The following is a 19156-nucleotide window of genomic DNA, read 5'->3' on the forward strand; positions in this document are numbered from 1 at the left end:
GATCCACCCTGAGCCAGGCCCCCAACAGTCTAAATTTAGAGGCAAATACAGTCTTGGGATGAGTTGTACTTACTATCCAAGCAATAAGCTTTTGCTAACGAAAGAGCTGGAACTAAGCCCATGACCATTAAAGTAAAATGCCTGTGTGTTTTAATAACAATTTTAAACTAGGTCTCCTAACCTCTATTTGATTTTGAGTACTGCTTTCATAGCAAAATTTGTTCACTTGCAAAAGTGCTGAAAATCACTGTGTGCAGGTTTACTTGGGTTAATTATTATTTTTGCAGGGTAATATTCTTATGCTGAATTTTCCATATATACTCATCACATTTTTTCAGGCCATGGTTTATTCAGGATTATTTTACCTTACCGGAATTTGCTAACTTAAACAGATTTCTGTGTATTTATTTACATTTTAACAACTTTGTAACATAATGGGTTATGCCCTAAAGGAAGTAAACTCTTTCTTGGATATAAATTAGACAGTTGGGGATTTGAGGCATTAAGGAACCATTTAGGGAAATGCTCCTTCTGCAACATGAATTTTAATAAGAGCCCCCTAGAGGCAACTAAGCAGTATGACACCTCTCTAAACTGAAGCCACTCAGCCTGAAATTTTCTTGGTGATTAAATGAACAGAGATGCCTTTAAGTGACGTAAATGGGAAAACCATTAATCCCAGGAAGAGTGTGAAGTGTGTGCTTACTGATGCTTATAAAAAGATAACTTTGTCTGAAGTGAAGTGTCTGCAGACTTTGCAGTAAGAGAGGAAAGTACAACAGACCTCCTCAGAATTTCTTTAGGACACCAGATTTTTATGGTACTTTATAACTTTCCCCACTATCTTCCTCTAAACTCAATTTGTAATTAGAGGCTATTTGTTCTTGAAAATATATTCAAACTAAATTTCTTTGTCTTTATTAGATTAGAATTACACTGAAAGTACCACCACTTACTTTAATCCCCCAACCAGGGAAATGCAGCCTTTTTTCACTTCATACAACTTTACTCGCACTTTTAATGCAACTCTTTCTTTCTGTCTTGAAAATACACATAACGCAGGAAGCAATTAAATTTGAAGTGGAATATCCAGAAGTGTAGTTTAAGTAATAGGAAAGGTTTTTACATTCATATTAGTTTTTCTTTAAGTACTGTAGTACTTATGATTCTTGAGTAACAATCCTTCGAAATTTGTACATTTATTCACCAAGCCCTCACTGAGCGCTAGCTCTGTCTCTAGCACTGATTAGATGCTGGATTTACAAATATGGATGATTTTCATTGCCTTGGCTGGATTCTGAAGACACATAACCATGAAAATGAATTTCAGTGCTTTTAATTCAACAACAACAAAATGTATCAAATGACCTCCATGAAATGAGCCTGTGCAGGATGCCAAGTGCGGATAGAAAAAGAATAAGACATGGTACAGATGAAACGCATAGGTAATTAGGTCACCTGATTCTGCTTTTCCACCTCACCTTGGGCTTATCTCTATCATAGTATTGCTACTATAATTGTATCAGTGTTTGATCAACTAGGGTTTCTCAGGAAGATTAAGCCCTAATGCCCTAAGACATCCATTGTACGTAATAGTGCTAGTTATGTATCATCATTGGGAGAACCGAGAAAATAGTTACTCAACTAATTTTCTATGTTCTGTGGTTCAGATGAGGACTTTGGTTGAGAAAAGCTAGGGGAGACTTTTTTGCTAGCAGGGATTGTGACTATTTCTTTAGTGCTAGAACCTGAGGCACAGTTGGTGCTCTATAACCCTTGAGTAGATTCATTATAATTATACTTAAGTGAGATAAGTTCTACAACAGAGGTTTGTGCTGCGTTCTAGGGCAACACAGTGTAGAGAGGGGCGGTCAAGAAATGTAAAAAACCAGACTTTCCCAAGGAGATACTATTTGAGCTTAGCATTGAAAGGAAAATAGTATATCTCCAAGTGAATAGGATGTGAACTACAAAGTTTGAGACAGAGGATAAGTTGGAGAAAGGGCACGGTTGTAAAAGAATACACAGCCATGCTTGGGGGAATGTCTGGGGTCAGTCAGTGTGACTAGGGAAAGGATGTACAGAAAGGAGGTGAACACGGATGCTGGATAAAAATTGAAGGAAATGATGTTGAAAATGGATTAAATGATGACAGGATATGACTGCCCCAATGGTTGAAAGTTTTGTGTATTAAAAATCATCTCAGAGTTTATTAAACTGCAGGTCCCTGTCCCCATAGCTTCTGATTTAGCAGTGGACCTGAATTTTTAACAAAAATTTAAGGTAATACAGATGCAAATGATATAAGGACTTTAACAAAGACTGCTACTTGTTATAGGGTTCTATGGATACTTCTAGAAAGGTCTGTGATAGGGCCAGGATTTAATATGAAGGATCAAAAGACCCTAAGCCTCCAGTTTAAAAAGGAGAGAACTGAAACATACCAAGGGAGAGATGTTAAGGGTTGATCTAGCAAGGGAAGAATGGGGAATAACAAACAATCCAGAGGGACCTCAAAGGTAGAATCAAGGTGACTGGATGAGTTTTGGGGAAGAAAGAATAAAAAATACCAAGACAAGACAAATCTATATATTTCAACCAAAACAAAGCAATCAAACCAGATATTTTTCTTCAGATCAGAGCTCAAAGGAATGGGGAACAAGGGCAGTGGGAAGCATGAAGGAAGTAAGAAAACTGGCTTCCCGGGATGCACTTTTTGACTGTTTGGCCTGCACAACCCTGAAAGTTGGCCAGCACATGTGAAGTGTAACCCAATGCATTTTACTTAACCTCTCTGAGCACCAGGTTTTTCATCGGTCAAGTGAGGGGATTAAGTTTTATGTACTTTAAGGTCCTTTCCTACAATCTTTTAGTCCTGAGGTAAACCCTTCCTATAGTAGTGGTTGCAAACACATAAGCATTTTTTACAAAGCTATCTGCAAGTCCTATTCTCAAAAGTCCTCTAGCCAAAAAGGTTCTAACATATCACTCTGAGTGACCTTCATTATCCTCAAAAGATAAGAAAAGATAAGATTTTTTCCACCTCCCTGTTCAAAAACAAAACAGAACAAAACAACAAACAAAATACTCCTAAAGTCTGAGACAAAATGTGGATTGAAAGAGATTCCTATCTTCCTGCTTAGTTTATTATTTTTTCTTTCTTTCTTTTCACGTTGCCCTTAAGGAAAGTTTGGCAAAGGCTCCAGAATCAGATTATCAAGAAGCAGCACAAATTTAAGAGTCTTTCTCTGCCCAGGCCCTTGAAGTCTTTCTGAGGCAACCACCTGCTTTGATGCTGGGAGGCCAGCATTCTCATTAAGTTTTACGGTTTTCCATCAAACAAGCTTCATCGCTCTAAACCCGTAGCCGGTCCCACAGTCCAGTAATAGGGCATATGATGAAAACATTCAGTGTTTTAAAAAATTCAAAACACGAGATATGCTTCCACTACTATGTACCTCCTTGATTTCTAGCAAAGGTAGGTGGATGGGTTCTGCATGTCATTGCCTTGTAGTTTATTTTTAAATAACAATTTGAGTCTAGGAGAGGGATGGTGCTTGTGAACAGGTGAGTGATCTCTGCCAGAGAGTAGAATGATATTATTTTAAGAATGGTATTTTTAGGGATTGGCTTCGAGGAAAGTTTTAGCCTGGAAATTTTTAACGTGGAGCAGGGAGATACCAGAGGCCAAGTATGTCTTCGGTTCTTTGGAAGGAAAAATACTCATACCAATCTCTCCCTCCCGGCCCTAGGGCTGAAATGCATTAAAGAAGAGAAATCAGAGAGGAACTGTCTCCGCAGTTGGTACTATGATCACACATGCTAAGCAGTGAGTAAGTGTGGGAGGAGGTGAAAATGTCAGCAGAAGAGATGGACGAGGTTCAGAAAGTGCTTTCTCCTGCTTCAGGGTTATTATAGTCTGCTTCCCTCTTTGCCGGAATCCATGTTCCCTTTCATTCTGTTAAGAATACAGAGTGTATCTGAACCTCCAGTAATTTTATTAGGAGGGAAGGAAAGAAGGAAGGAAGGAAGGAAGGAAGGAAGGAAGGTGGGAGGGAGAGAGGAAGAAAGGAAGGAGAAAGAGATTGAGAGGGAGAGGGAGAACTTATTTTTGATAATCCTCTTTCTTAGTGGGAAAAATAACATATACAAAATTCAAATATAAGAGCAACTATAAGGAGGTACATGATGATTCAAAGAAGAAAATTCTGCATGGTGATGAGATCTTTTAACAAAAACATAATTAAATTTTAAATACAGGGGATCTCTATGGGGCTTGAAAGAAAAGAAAAATTAAGAGACATGATTTAACCTAGCTTTCCGTGGAATTTTCCAGGATGCCAAAACCAGATCTGAGGAAGAGGTGGGGGACGATGTTTACTCCCACTTTCCCGTCCATAATCCTGGGATGTTATTTTTTTATTTTACTTTATTTTTTGGTCCTGAGATCCCATATCCAATATAGTGCATGTGTGGTTGTCTGCATTTTCTGTGCCACCTAGCTGATGAATTTCCCAAATCTGGATGAAATACATTGGAGTCCATTAAACTGTAGCTGTTCACATTCCCAGCCTTTTCCATAAGCCTATACAATTTTAAAGAAAAAGAAAAGATGGTATCATTTCATCCTCTTCAAAATGAAGGGAGAACTGAAGAGGCATGTTTTGGCCTCTCTGTTAACCATTAGCAGAGCTGGGTAGAGAAATAGGTCTTACGATTCTTGCTCCAGACTCTTTCGCATTATAGCTCCTTCTACCGGCTTCCATCTTATTATTGATTCCTTCCTGACTTCGTGGAACCAGTGAGCACTGCAGGTATCTAAGATGTCATAGTTCTGTTTGATAACACCTGGCTTGTGTCTGACTGATCAATGAGATAAAATTGCCTCAGAGCAAAGAAGGAGCTAAGCTTATCTTATGCAACAGTACATTTTCATGGTATTTAAATACACTCTAATCTATAATGTGCACGGCAGACCTGGCAGACTGTAACTAAATTGAAGTGGTTTTTAGATCCTCCAGGTCAACTCTATATAAACTTATGAAAGTCTACTTAAAGCAGGTGTTAATGCACAGTAAAATTGTCATGAAAAAAAATTTTTCTTAAGCTTGTGGCTTAATTTCAAATTTCAGACTCTTCTCTCCACTCTTCCTATTTCTTAAGCACTTTCCAAGTGACCATTTTGGACCTTCTTGATTGCATTGCAGAAGCCAAGGTCATGATTTCTGAGAGTTAATCTCATAATCACTTGAGTAACTCAAGCCTTTGACATACTATATCTGACCCCATTCATCAGAATTTCTATTGTTCCAGTAGCATACTAAAACCCATGTATCTAGCATGTGTGTCAACCTAGTATCACACCATTTGAAGGACAGACCCAAGAGCTAAATTCTCAAATGCCTGAGCATATTGGATCCTTGCAACACCCTGATTTAATTTACCTATAAATTCCTTCTTAGGTAGTCATGTTATCCTATAAACATCAAGTGTTAACATCAGAAGAAGATATAGCAGCATATATCATAGTGGTTAGAAAAAAAAACAAAACACCTAATGACACAAGTGAGGAAACTAAGGCATAGTTAGATTAAGTGACTTTCCCCAAATTGTTATTACTATTATTTGCAAAGATGTCTCTAATAAGTTGGGTATCCTTGATACACCCAATACGATCTTCAGTTTACCAAAATAATAACCATGTTGGTAGAAGCAAGTGCAACATTACTCAGTACTTCTTTCCTCTAATTTTCATTTAAAGATAAACTTAGAATGGGAAAAAGCATTTTCCCATTGCCAGTTTTTTAAATGTCACAATCTTTCATGTCATTTTCCTCTTCTTTTATTCTTACCAGAACTTTAATGATCATATGATTCCACAAGCATCTCCCAAATTAACCTTGAGTTTCTTGTCTGTCATCATCTAACAGAAAAGTTTATCACGAGCTTTTGGAAAAAGGTCACAGTTCAGTTATTCCTCTAGAAACTTTACTTCTAAGTTGAGCTGTGAGCTTTTTCAGGGCCCATAAAACATGTCTTTCACATTTATTACTATCCCTTGCCACAGAAAGCAAATCCTAGTATTTTCACTTAGAAATTCCACACACCCCCTTATTTTTAGTCTCCTATCATAACCAAACTCTACAGGTTATACTATATCCATCACTGCAAGGATGTAACTGTAATTAAGTAATAGAATTCTAATTAAGCAATTATGTGTGTTCTTATCATTTTCAGAAAAAAAAAGTAGTTCACGTCAGGATTTTTTTTTTTAAGCTTTTCAACTACCTGCTGTATTTAAGCAGTTCTTTCTTCTTGCTTTTGGAGTCAGGTACCTCTCTTCTAATTATTATTTTTGTTCCTCATTTAATCTAAAACTCTGTCTAGGCAATTTGCAATATTAATTTCTCATATAAGCAATCAGTCTGCTTTCCTACATTTGATTTTGCATCCCCCAATTTCTGATATGCCTTTCCGCTCTCCTTCAATTAGGTTTATAGTTATTGAGATGACTAAAATCCACTCTACCAACTGACAAAACAATTATTCACCCTTTCCACCCTGTTTAAAATGCATTAAATTTCTACCCACAACTGGAATTATAGTACATTTTCTGGCTTCTTATAGAAAACATCAAACTATTTCTGATGATTTCCTTTTCATCAAGCACAACTGCCTCAACCCCAATTAGCACGACCAATTTCTCAATCATGTGTTCCTCCTCTGATGAAGAAATTATGACTTGGTTTCTGGGATGTTGACTCACACAACTTTCACTGAAGCATATTTGCTCTGAATTACTTCTCTTTCTCATTTCTCCTTATCTTAAAATTCCTCTTTCATGCAACACCCAACCCCTCATGTTTTTGGAAAAGCATCACCAAGTATATTTGCTTTATTACACCATAATTTTTAAGTCAAGTGGGTTCTTTTTTCAGTATTTTGCACTTAGCATTGTGGGAGTACTCACAGACTTTCCCCCAAAATAGCTTACCATCAAGCTGGGAGGTCAGATTTCAAAAGGTAAACATATTTGTTTATTTCTTCAGTGTTTAGTGACCACCTTCTAAAGCCTCATTTTATTTGGAGCCATTTGATTTATCAATTTTTATAAGGTCTGAATCCGGCCTCTTAGTGAGCTTGTAATCTAAGAGTAAGGTGGTTTATTGTATGGGCCTTAGAGGAATACTGCCTAGGACTTGGTTTTTGTCTGACCTTGTGCAAGTAAGTCACATTCTGTCCCTCTGTTTCCTCATTACCTCATTTATAAAGTAGAGCTATAAAAGTATCTCATGAGGTATTTGTGAGCTTTAAATGAGATACTTAATATACCTTTAGGAGAATTAAGGATTAGAGCTGATAAGCATGACTGTGGCTGGCACTGAGATATTTTACACATACTGTTTAATCTTCATAATAAACAAGTAGGGTGATCATTATTCTCTGTGATTTCTTTTTCCCTCTGAGGAGATGGCTCAGGAAAGCTAAGTAATTTGTCTGAGGTTTCATCCTATTAGTACATTGAACAAAGTTTCAAAATAATTCAGTCTGATTCTATAACCTGTTTCAGGGCAACAGCAGGGAGAGAGTTGAATAAAGGTAGAAAAAATAAGTTTTGTTTTAAACTCATTCATTTATTTGTTCAACAAATTGACATGGAGGAGGTACTGAAGCTTTGGAAATGGACATGCTCATTGAGAAAAGTAATGAGGGGAGCCAGGAGGAGACTCATTCATTTTTTTTATTCTAAAAAGTATGTACTGAACACTGAGCTGCATTCCCAGTGTGTGCTGGCTGCTAGACAACAAACAAGAAAATCTATTTTGTGCCTAAAAAATCTGCAGAGAGATTCCTCTGCTGCTATGGAACGCAGGACAGATGCTCAAGAGAAAGATTAGGAGCCATTCACACAGAGGAGGTATAGAAGATTTGGGAATGTACATGCCCATCGGAGAAGGTAACTAGAAGAGAGGCAGGAAGAGAATGGAACCCCTGAACCTCGAGAAGTACCTATGTTAAGAAATAAGGGCAGGGAGAGAAGACAGGGAAGAGGTCAGAAGGGAAGGGAAGGGATGTACCCCAGAGTCTAGGTCAGGAACCTAATGACAGGTAAGACCACAGGAGGGGACAGCTTGATAGGGGGCCTTATGGCTGGAGAGGAGGAGGTAGATGCTTGAAAGTAGACACTTGGGCCGCTACAGCGTATCAGAGACACCAAGCCTGCTGACACTTCAGTCAAAGTTTTAAGGGACTGTGATGTGGCTAGAGGATTATTCTCATTTGAGGCAACTAGGACAAAGACCCAGATCAAGCCTAGGACAGAACCATGACCCTCCCAAGACAGGCTCCACCATCTGACTTTGCTTATTTAGAATCAAGTCCTAGGAATTTTTTTCCATAGGCCTCTTAAAGACCTGAGGAGCAAGCTAGCAGGACCCTTCTTCCAGACAGACTAGGGCAATCCCTACTGCAATGTCCCGTGTAGGGTGGGGCCCCTGAAGGCTTCTGAACCAGATGGGCAGATGGGTCCCTCCTCCCAGGGAGAACCGGCAAAGTTCATCATCTGTTTTGCCAGATACAAATCTTTCTCTTTGTAAGTTTGACCTGGCCGAGCCATTTCTTCTAGTAGTTGCGATGAAATTTTTGTGAACTACACAGCATTCCAGTGCAGGCACAATGGAAGAGTGGAGAGAGTTAAGGATCTAGAGTTAGACAAATCTGCACTCCAATCCTGGGTCCAGCATTTCTGACGAATTGTACAACCTCTTTGTATGTGAGTTTTTTGTATAATGAGAGAGGATAACAAAGGGTTATTTTGACAATTTAAAAGGGCGTATATCAACCTAGAAGCACAAAGAGAGGATGCTCCCTAAAACAGAAGCATTTTAAATAGTATGGCATATATTATGAAAAACAGTAACAATTATTATAAAAGACATGGGAGATCTGAGAAAGGACAAGGATCTGAGAAAAGGTGATAGAGGCAACTCTGAAAGAGCAATGGTCCCAAGAACTCAGATAGCAAGAGGTTAAGGAAAAAGTGGATAGTGAAGAGATAGAAGTCTTTTTTTTTTTTTTTTTTGAGGAAAGTTGGCAATGGTCAGAAGGAGAGATAGACTATTTGGACTATGGATGGAAGAAGTCTAATGCTGAAGGGAAATTTCTAACTCCTGATCATAACTATGAAATCAAAACAAATGTGAAAATGAGTTCTAATCTAGCTGGGAATACAGATGCTTTTGAAAAATTAGTTTTCTTATAGGAAACCACTAATGGAGTTTTAGGGGTATGTTAAGAGAGAGAAATTGAAAATGCTGGAAAGATAATAGCTTCTATAGCATGTTGTTTATTCTTCCTTTATAGCCTTTATTTATTTTTGCATTGTTTCAGCTCTTGGGCCTCATTTTATTCATGCCATAGCAGGCTGAAGGGGAACTAATGCAGTTAATAACAGCAATGGACATTAAAATGATGCTGGACTCTAAGCCCTCACTTGAAAAAATAGCTGGGATGCCTACCCCTCAACTCCTTCCTCCCTATGGCAGAATTCCAAGTGATGTGCATTCTCTAAGACAGCCTTTCCAGCCTTCCTGGGACCACCATGGGTGCTATTCTTTGATCTGCTTCCATTAATCTTACATTTGTCTGCCAGGGAAAACTATTCATACTCATAGTCTCAGATGTTGACCCTGACACCCTTGCTAAGGTGCTTCCCTCACTTGGAACAGGGGTGGGGGTGAGGAGTTGGGCAGGAGCAGGGCGAAGTGCACCTCTTTTCTTACTCTGGCACATAAATCATAGTCAAAGAATTTGGAACATGCCCCACTCCCTACAAAAAAAAAAAAGAGCAAGAGAGAGCAAGAGAGAGGAAATAGTACAGAGAACAACTGAGTAACCTTCAAAGCATCTCTTATATCTCAAAACAATTAATTAGAGACTATATTCTTTCCTGCTTTCAAAACTCAGAATATATTTTCTGTCAAATCAGATCACAGTCTAAGAAAATGTTCCTTTTTCTTGGTTGAATGTCTTAAACTCAGCACACTAGGGTCTCACCATCATTTCCAAAGCCGTCTTTATATTTTATTCAAGATGCCCACTACAACCTCATAAAAATATACACCCAATGCTTGATCTCCCCAGCATACCAGAATTTCCAACCTGGATGTGCAAATCGGACCCAAATCGGATGCTTCATTATTGTTTCTCTTGGTTCCTGCTGAGCAGAGGTCTTCTCTTATTCATTAGAGTATCCCTCCTAGTGCTTGGAGAGTGGCTTGGACATAGGCACAAAATACAGGTTGGCTGAATAAATGAGCAAATAAATTGGTTTAGAGCATCACAGAGGGGTCAGCCCTAAACAGTACGAGAGTCTTCTCTAACGTTGAGGCAGGATGGAAGGAAGAAGGGAGATGAGGACCCTATGGTGAAAGACGGAGAAAAGGGAAAACGAGAACCCCCCAAGTTTAGCACCCTTTTTTAGGATTCAGGTAGTGCCAGACGGAATGGAATCAAGGACGAAAACATAAACATAAATAATTGCATCAATGATTAAGTAAGCACGCAGCCCATTTATACCATTCCCATGGGTCTTTAGGAAGAGACATTCCTCAGCCCATTTTCTCCAGTCCTTGCTCTGTCTTAGAAGGCTTTATTTTTTGGCTTAATGATTCTCTTTTAGCATAACACACACTACCATGTCTAATACAGTTGTCAGAAGGTCTTTCTCCATGTTTCATGAACTGGAGCAAATGGTTCCCTCTATGGCCTACCCGCACTGATGCTTACAGGTGTTGAAGGTTGCCAGATAGTTCTATTTCTTTCAGGACAAGGAAATTTATAGACATATGAATAAAGTTTCAGTTTACATAGATATGACCATATGTCCTGATCTACCTTGTTATCAAATATGAAATACAAAACTAAGGAATTTTAAACATACTTTTATAAGTTCAGGTATACTTTATCAGTTTGGAAATATTTTTAGCTGTGATGCATAACAATTATATTATTGTCTCAGATTGCTAATTTTAAAGAAATGTGTCACTATTTATTAGTTTCCTTTTCACAATTTTCCCTTTTTAAAAATGTCTTTTCATAGGTTTCATAGGCTGGGATGCCAAGGGTATTGGTGTCATACAACTTCAAGTGTAGGATAATATCTATTTTTCTTTAAGGTTTCTAATATGTGCCATCCAACAGCATGTTTTCAACATCATAGATGTATTGGGTATAAGAACAACTATCACTTGCCACGTAAAACACCTCTGTAATCTCTAAAACATGGCCAAACATGTAGATGTTACTAAAGAAGTCAAGGGAAATTTGGCTACTTTCCCCTTTGCAAACAACAAATAAAATTACATTGTACAGTTAATACACAAAATCTATTCTGTTAGAACCACCAACCACAGTGATCAGATCTACTCCAAAAATATGATGCTATATTTGGGTCTATTTGATTCATAAATCGTTTTCCTTTCTACTGTCTAAATCTTACTTTATGAGTCATGGTTTTAAAAATGGATAGTATTAAAGACAAAAGTTGAATGTCTTACTGTATTTTTAATTTAAAATTTTTTTTCATTTTAACAGTTTTTAATGAAAGTTGTATATATGATTATCCCTGCATCTTCTCACTTGCTTCTTCCTCATATTTGCCCTTTTCCTCTCCTACTTGGCAGGATTTGGCTTTAGGCTCAAGGATTTTTTTTTGGTCTTTGTCCAGTTTAGTGATAACCACCTTGCTGGGGTGACTGCGTGCGCGCTCAGTTGTGCCATTAGCCTTCTCCCGCTGCTGTTGCTCAGCGTAGATGACATATTTCTTTCCGGAAACCTGGACTACTTTGCTAATTTGCTGCCCTTTGTAGCACCCTCACACAACTTGAACTTCATCCTTTCGGATGGGCATGAATGGAACATTGTCCTTCTGCCTCAGCTCTTCGGAAAGAGGAGAAGACATAATCTTCCTGCGAATGTGGGAAGTGCATTGACATGCCTTTTACGGTTCTTGCCTCAGTCAGAAATCACAAAGGGATTGAATTTCATTTTGGCCGCTGGCGCTTCAGTGATCTTCCTGTATTTTTTTATACAGCACAGTTTGTCTAATAGAGAAGCTATGGGAGAAACGTATATACTTGGAAAGTCCATGTTCTTTAAGTACATATATACAAGTTTCCATTGATACCAGGTGACGTAGGCCCCATGGGTTCGTGTCCAATCCATTTGTCAGTGTGGAAGAACTGAGCTAGAGCTGGGCTGATTGGGATGAAGAAAATATTCTCTGCATATCTTTTGTGCATTCGCTTAAAATGGATCCCCTTAGGTATCTCACATAGCAAATACTCACCTAATCATGCTTTAGTTTATAAGGCTCAGGAAGTAACACTTGATCAAAAACCCATGGCTCAGGCTTCCCTGGTGGCGCAGTGGTTGGGAGTCCACTTGCTGATGCAGGGGACACGGGTTCGTGCCCCGGTCTGGGAGGATCCCACGTGCCGCGGAGCGGCTGGGCCCGTGAGCCATGGCCGCTGAGCCTGCGCGTCCGGAGCCTGTGCTCCGCGGCGGGAGAGGCCACAGCAGTGAGAGGTCCGCCTACCGCAAAAAAAAAAAAAAAAAAGGCTCTGTTCAAATAAACAGCACAAACAATCTGATCTTAGATAATTTCATTTTGAAATGACTGAGGGCAGGGCATTGAGGGAGAGCTGGAGGAAAACAATGTGCTCTATTTGGACCAGGCCAGGAGCTTTTTAAGACTGGCAAGTCTTGATCACTACACTGATTTTGGCCCATTAGGCTGGGATGGCTTCCTAGGTAACGTGCCCCAGGAACCTGCTCTGTTTCCCCATCTTCATGACAAGCTTCCTGATGCTGGTGTTTTGGTGTAATTTTGTCCTCTGCACTTAGATGACTTTTTTTTTCCAGACTTCTTTCTCTAAATTCCTCTGTGATCATGTACACACCACACACACATGTTTCTCGCTATGAGCATCCTTTCCACTGAACTAGGTTCCTGTTTAAAAAAAAAAAAAGCATCCAAAAGGTCAAGCTTGACACAACAGATTGCACGGTCTTAGAGGCAGACAGTTTGTGCTCTGAAACCTGTGGTCCTCTCTATCCTGGTAACCGAGAGAACCTGGACGAGTCCTGGAAGTCTTCTTGCTCTTTGCTCCCTGAACCGAGAGCAAGCTCTGTTTCCAAAGTCACCTCTTCAGATTCCGTTGACACCACAAGCTCAGAAAACCCTCCTGTGCTGTCATTTTTAGAACGTCTGTTACATCTCACAGAGGCTCTCTGGGCTCACGTACTTGCTACCCAAGCGCATGAAGAAGATGACCCACTACCCTCTTTCTTCTGGGGTGTGTACACTGTAGGCAGGTGGCAGTTTACATGCTGTCGTTTTAGGCCTGTTTATGTGTTTCTAGTGTCATTTGCCCTTGCCCTTGAAAACTCTGGAAATTGACTGCCGGAGTCTCAAATCTGGCTTTAATACTTAGTGATTGTGTAACTTGAATGAGTTTCTTTATTTCATCTGTAAAATAGAGGTAATAGGAGTAATTGTTGTAGCTAGCAGGCAGGGCTTATGTTAAGGAGATGCTGCATTCAAAATGTTTAGCACAGTGAGTGGTCCATAATAAGTGGTCACTAAGCTATAGATGTTATTCTTATCCCCTCCTTTATTATGTGTTCTTGGACCTTCAGGGGCAAGGTTGGAAAGGATTTGAGGCCTGCTTAACCAAGGTCAAAATTTGGATCCAGCAAAATAACTGTCTGAGATATACACAAAGGGTTTTAGAAACCTCAGACATGTTGTAATTCTGTGGGAATGTAGCTTAATAGCCAAGGGAAGGAAGCCAAGCCTGAATCTTTGCTGAAGGGCACTTGACTCGTGTTTAACAGGCAAACTGGGGCATGCTTCCAGGCTCAGCTTTGGGGCATCTGCTGAGGGATGAGAAAGATGCTGTCTCCCACCTAGCAGACTCGCTCCTCCCCAGCACAGCACTGAGCCCTCGCTGACGTCAGCCCCCTTGGGAAGAGCTGTGAATGAAGGAAAGAATCATAATAGCAAGGAAAGGAACTGGAAAAAGATTCAGAGAAACATCAAGGAGCAAGGAAATCACAGGCATCGTGATAATTAAAATTAGATAACCCAGAACTTCCCCAGACCTACATTTCTTACGTCACTGTCATCTTTTGTCCTACTTTCCCCTTTCTGTAGATCATAATCTGTCTTTCCTTAAAGATCTGAGTCAAACATATATATGTGGAAGAGCTTTCCTTGAGTGTCCTGTTTATAAAACGAGAGAACTTCAGACTCTTTATACTGAATAGCCCTTCCTACCTTATGTAGCTATTTTTTCCCTTTATCCATTCATCAAACATTTATTAATGTGGTGACTTTAGACAAGAAATCAAGCTTAGCGCTGGGGATAAAATGTTGAACAACTTCAGTCTCTGTCCTCAAAGTGCTGCCTCTATACTATCTCCCCACCAGATTGTTGGATGAACCCCTAAAGCGCCGTGGACCCTTTCTTTGCTTCTTTTCAGCACATTGATCACTAGCCTTTGCACATATTTTGTCAGCCGTTATGTCAAAACTGTTCACCAAAAACAGAGACCTCTATGGAAGAAACCATGTTTGGTACAGAACACCCTCGATTCAGGACAGGAAATCAGAATATTTAGAGTATAGTGGGCTAATGCCAGTTGTCCAGGAGAATGCCATATAATGTCCCATGTTCTCATGGATTAGGGATGTAAAAGTGTTCAGATCATGGGAAAAGCTATGTATACTAACAGAATACTCTGGATTGTTTCATAGATACAACGGCATCACAGAAAGTAGTTCACAGGCAATGTTATAAAGAACCAGCATTTCATGGAGCTATATGAAACAGTGCATGTATTGTACAAGCACAGTTTGTAACCATAGCACTGTAAAATTCTATCTTTGTGAATAGTAAATACAATCTTGATAAAATCTCCAATTGAGAATTTATCTAACGGTTCTGATTTAAAACTACATGTGAATAACTGATTTTTAGAATTAATTAAAAATGCTTTGGAAACATTCCACACTTACAAGGGCCTTTGAAGTTTGTAAAGTTTTAAAATTTATTTTATTATACTCAATACTTGAGCAGCAATGAACCTTACATAGTAATTGGCATATAACAGGTGCTGCATAAACATATCTATTCACTAGAGTATCCATTCATTCACATTTGTGAAGAATCTGCTATATTCCAGGTACTGTTGGATGTGACAGGGTATAAAGCAGAATGATTTCTGACTTCCCATGGAGTTTACAGTCTAATGGGTGAGAGAGACATATGCCTAGAGAACCAGCAGTAGTTAGACACCTGTCTATTTTCAGAACAGATAGGATGAATTTCTGATTAATCTGAGAAAATAAGTGAATGCAGAAAAACAAGTAAGTAGCTGAGAACATGCTAGAATGGAGATATGGTATCTGAACCATGGCACATAGTATGGTAAGGAATATGTGAAGGGGAACAAGGTAGACGGCAAGCACCCCAGGGTCGTACATCTCGTGCATGCTCACATTTTTATACGGATTATACTCATTCTACACACTTCCATTAAAATATATGGTTTTATGAGGTACAGATTCTTTGAGTCCTTTTTGTGAAAGACCCAATACCACAGTTATTATTTGAGTTTAGCAATGCTATTTTTTATTATTCAGCATTGATCAATAAGGCTCTAATTCTATTTTTTTCACTATACTGCATAGTGGGACATGAGGAACATGTGAAGAGCGGCTTCCTCACTTATAAGGTTTGCCTTTTGGTTTTCAAAAAATGCCTATTGAATTCTGGATGTCATTTCTCAAGTTGTAGCTTTGCTAGAGCATGGTCTAGCATCAGCAGAACTGGATTTATGGCCTGGATGTGAGATGTGGGGAAACAGTTTACTGTGATATGCCCCAGCTTCCAGCAGGTTTGTTTGTAGGGATTTAGCTTACAGGTAAAATGCCTTATCTTTATTGAGTGCCAAGAACATAGTAGGCACTCAAAAAAAAACAAAGAGAAAAAGAAAAGATAACTCTACCAGAATAATCATTATAATACTTTATTTCATTTACATTTATTTAATACTATCTTACCATGGTTGACAGTGTTAACTTTGAAAAGAACATTCACATATTATCACAACTGATTCTCACAAGACTTTCCCAAACCTCAGTTTTATCTACCACATTCATAATTGTACCATATTTATACATTACCTATATTATCACTTAATATTTTCCATTTAAACTTAATTTACTTTTGAAATTAATCTCATCTTAAAGTAATATTATCCATAAAATTACAACTTTAATATGCTAGTTATTACTTTTTCCTTCCAAGTACACATCCAAATAAATATAACCTGGAAATCAAATACAGTTCTTGAACCACCTAACAGCATCCACCACATCACCAGGGGTATGAGTCCCAATTTTCAAAATTACAGGGCAACTTTGTGAAATAGGTGCAACAAGGATTTTTATGTTCATTTCTCTAGTGAGACACTTGAGGCTCAGAGAAGTTAAGAAGGTTTTTATAGTAAAACACAGTCTATACAGCCAGATATGGAGAGATGGTGTCTCGCCTGAGGTCAGGGATCTGGATGAAGACAAATCTGGCATTGGAACCCAGCTTGCACACCTCCCTGTTGTAAATTCTTTCTAGCTACTCTCTCTTTTTGGAAGTTCTTTCTCCTAATACAGAACAGAAGCAATATGGTGGTACCACATGCAAGTATAATAATGACAGTCATGAATATTTGATTTACCTAGCATAAGCTAAGAACCCAGTGTGTATTTTCATAAAGCTAGTTACAATAACAGGTGATTTATATTAAAATAAATATATATTAAAATAAAATAATAGTACATTATTAGAAACATTTTATTACATATCTACATATACCTCTGAATTCCCAAATCGTTTTCAGTAGCTGTTGGGACATTCGCTTCTGTGTATCCGAAACCCTTCTGATTAGGGAAAGGGTAGCAAAACAGATATACACACTCTCACTTTCACTGGAATGGAAAAGAATTTGAGGTTAAAGCAAAACGACTTTTAGTAGAGGCATGCTATGGGGCTGCTAAGTAAGATTTCTTAGATATTTCCTTTGTGAGGAGAACTCCTTTGGTTAAGCCATTATTGACTCGTATTGAATAAGGCTTTGACCAATATATTCATTCATTCAATCCCAAAATTTTGAATATGTTCATACTATGTACCAGACACTATTCTAGGTTGGAATACAGTAGTGAACAAAAGGACTTTTTTTTTTTTTTTACCTTTATGGAGCTTATACTGACTTTACTGTAAGGACCTAGACACTGAACAAATTTTTAAAATATATAATTTTTCTGTGGATAGTATGTGTTTTTGAGAAAAATCAATGTCCCTGGGCCAGGAGAAGAAGAGGGTAGCAATTTCATATAAGATGGTCACAGAGTTCTACACTGACGAGGTGACATGGGAACAGAAACCCGAAGAAGGTGAGGGAGTGATCCTGTGGCCACATTGAGGGAGATCATTCTGGGCAGACAGAGAGCAAGTGCAAACACTCTGAGGGATGAGCAGATCTGGGGGGTTCCAGAAATAGCCAAAAGGCCAGTGGGGCTGGAGCAAAGTAAGTAAGAGGAGGTGGATCCCAGGGGTAAGGGTCAGGGTCAGTTTGAGAAGGACTTTGGCTTCTTGTCCGGTAACGTATATGTCACCAGCCTGTTTTCTCCAGCAGAAAGAAAATCTGTGTGGCTCCGCTCTCAGAGGTGTTCAGGAATTGTCACTGCCTACCAGAGTGCCTGAATGGATGCTACCAAGTATAACTGAATGAATTCTCTTAGGAGACTGGTGCTTCCTCAGGTTACTGCTTTATGTTTCACTAAAACACAAGACTCATAATCGTCACTAAATTTGGCAGCATGAATGAATCATCTGAATGAGTTCAGTGATTCTCTTTACTGATGCCCCATCAACAACCGACTAACACACTGATTGAGAAGGAAATCATTCACTGAGTAGGTAGAAATGTCTGTGTGCTTGATACTTTTAATAATTTTGATTTCACTGAAAAAAAAAACTAGCCCCCTTTTATAAAGAGCACTGACTCTACTGGGTACTGAGTAAAGTACTTTGCATCTATCTATAAAATTTTAATTTTCACTGTAATCCTATAGGGCAGGTATTGTTGTTAATTGTGGTTAAAACAAAAAGAACAACAACATAAAATTTACCATCTTAACCATAACATAAGTGTACAGTTCAAGAGTGTTAAGCATATTCTTATTGTTGTGCAGCAGATCTCTAGAACTTTTTCATTTTGCAAAACTGTAACTCTATATCCATTAAAAAACTCTGCATTTCCCCCTCCCCAGTGCCTGTTAACCACCATTCTACTTTCTGTTTCTCTGTATTTGACTACTTTAGATACCTGATATAAGTGGAATCATATAGTATTTTGTTTTTGACTGGCTTATTTCACTTAGGGGCAGGTTTTAAAAAAAAATGTTTGTTTTATTTAAATCCCAGTTTTACACATGAAGAGACCAGTGTTTAGAAAGTTTAATTAACTTGCTTAAAGCCGTTCAGTTACTAAGTGGCACTGAGGGCTTGAATCCAAGTCTAATGATAAAACCCATGCACTTAACTACTTACTACTCCACTATTTCTCAAACCAGAATGCTCAGAATCTGTGGGAAGAGGGTGAGGTACGTAGATTTATTCTTGGGGACCTTTGAATTTTCTATTTGCTTTAAAAGTTTGCAACACTATTCCAGTGTGAGGAATGCAGTGCCACACCGAAGTGACAGAGCCTGTGGCTTGATGCCAGACTCAAGAACATCTTAAATTCCTCACTTATTACTTGTGTTTGACACACTGACCTTTCCATTTGTATGTGGGGCTGAGATTAAGAACTCTCTTTCACATTCATGTAGATATACTGTGATTGACCCAACACATCAAGCTATGGTGACAGTATTGACGCTGACCATCTACTTACCAAGCCCAGACCACCCATTCATTTAGGTTTTCATCCTTGGGTCAGAGGAAATCCTTCAGTTAACAGAGGGAAACTTGATCTCCCTTGTTCCACCACCAGCACATTTCCAAGTCATTTGACGTCAAAATAA

The 19156-nt window shown here is 38.7% G+C and overlaps 1 protein-coding gene and 1 pseudogene across 21 annotated transcripts in view; one reads left to right on the forward strand and one right to left on the reverse strand.

Annotated features, from left to right (window-relative positions):
• The window catches only part of NRXN1 (neurexin 1), a 1121405-nt gene that overhangs the window by 448670 nt on the left and 653579 nt on the right, over positions 1-19156 (forward strand). The window lies entirely within an intron of this gene.
• LOC137205759 (large ribosomal subunit protein uL24-like) lies at positions 11621-12048 on the reverse strand (annotated as a pseudogene).

The sequence above is a fragment of the Pseudorca crassidens genome, chromosome 14 (genome assembly GCF_039906515.1).
Source record: "Pseudorca crassidens isolate mPseCra1 chromosome 14, mPseCra1.hap1, whole genome shotgun sequence".
NCBI classification, from domain to species: domain Eukaryota; kingdom Metazoa; phylum Chordata; class Mammalia; order Artiodactyla; family Delphinidae; genus Pseudorca; species Pseudorca crassidens.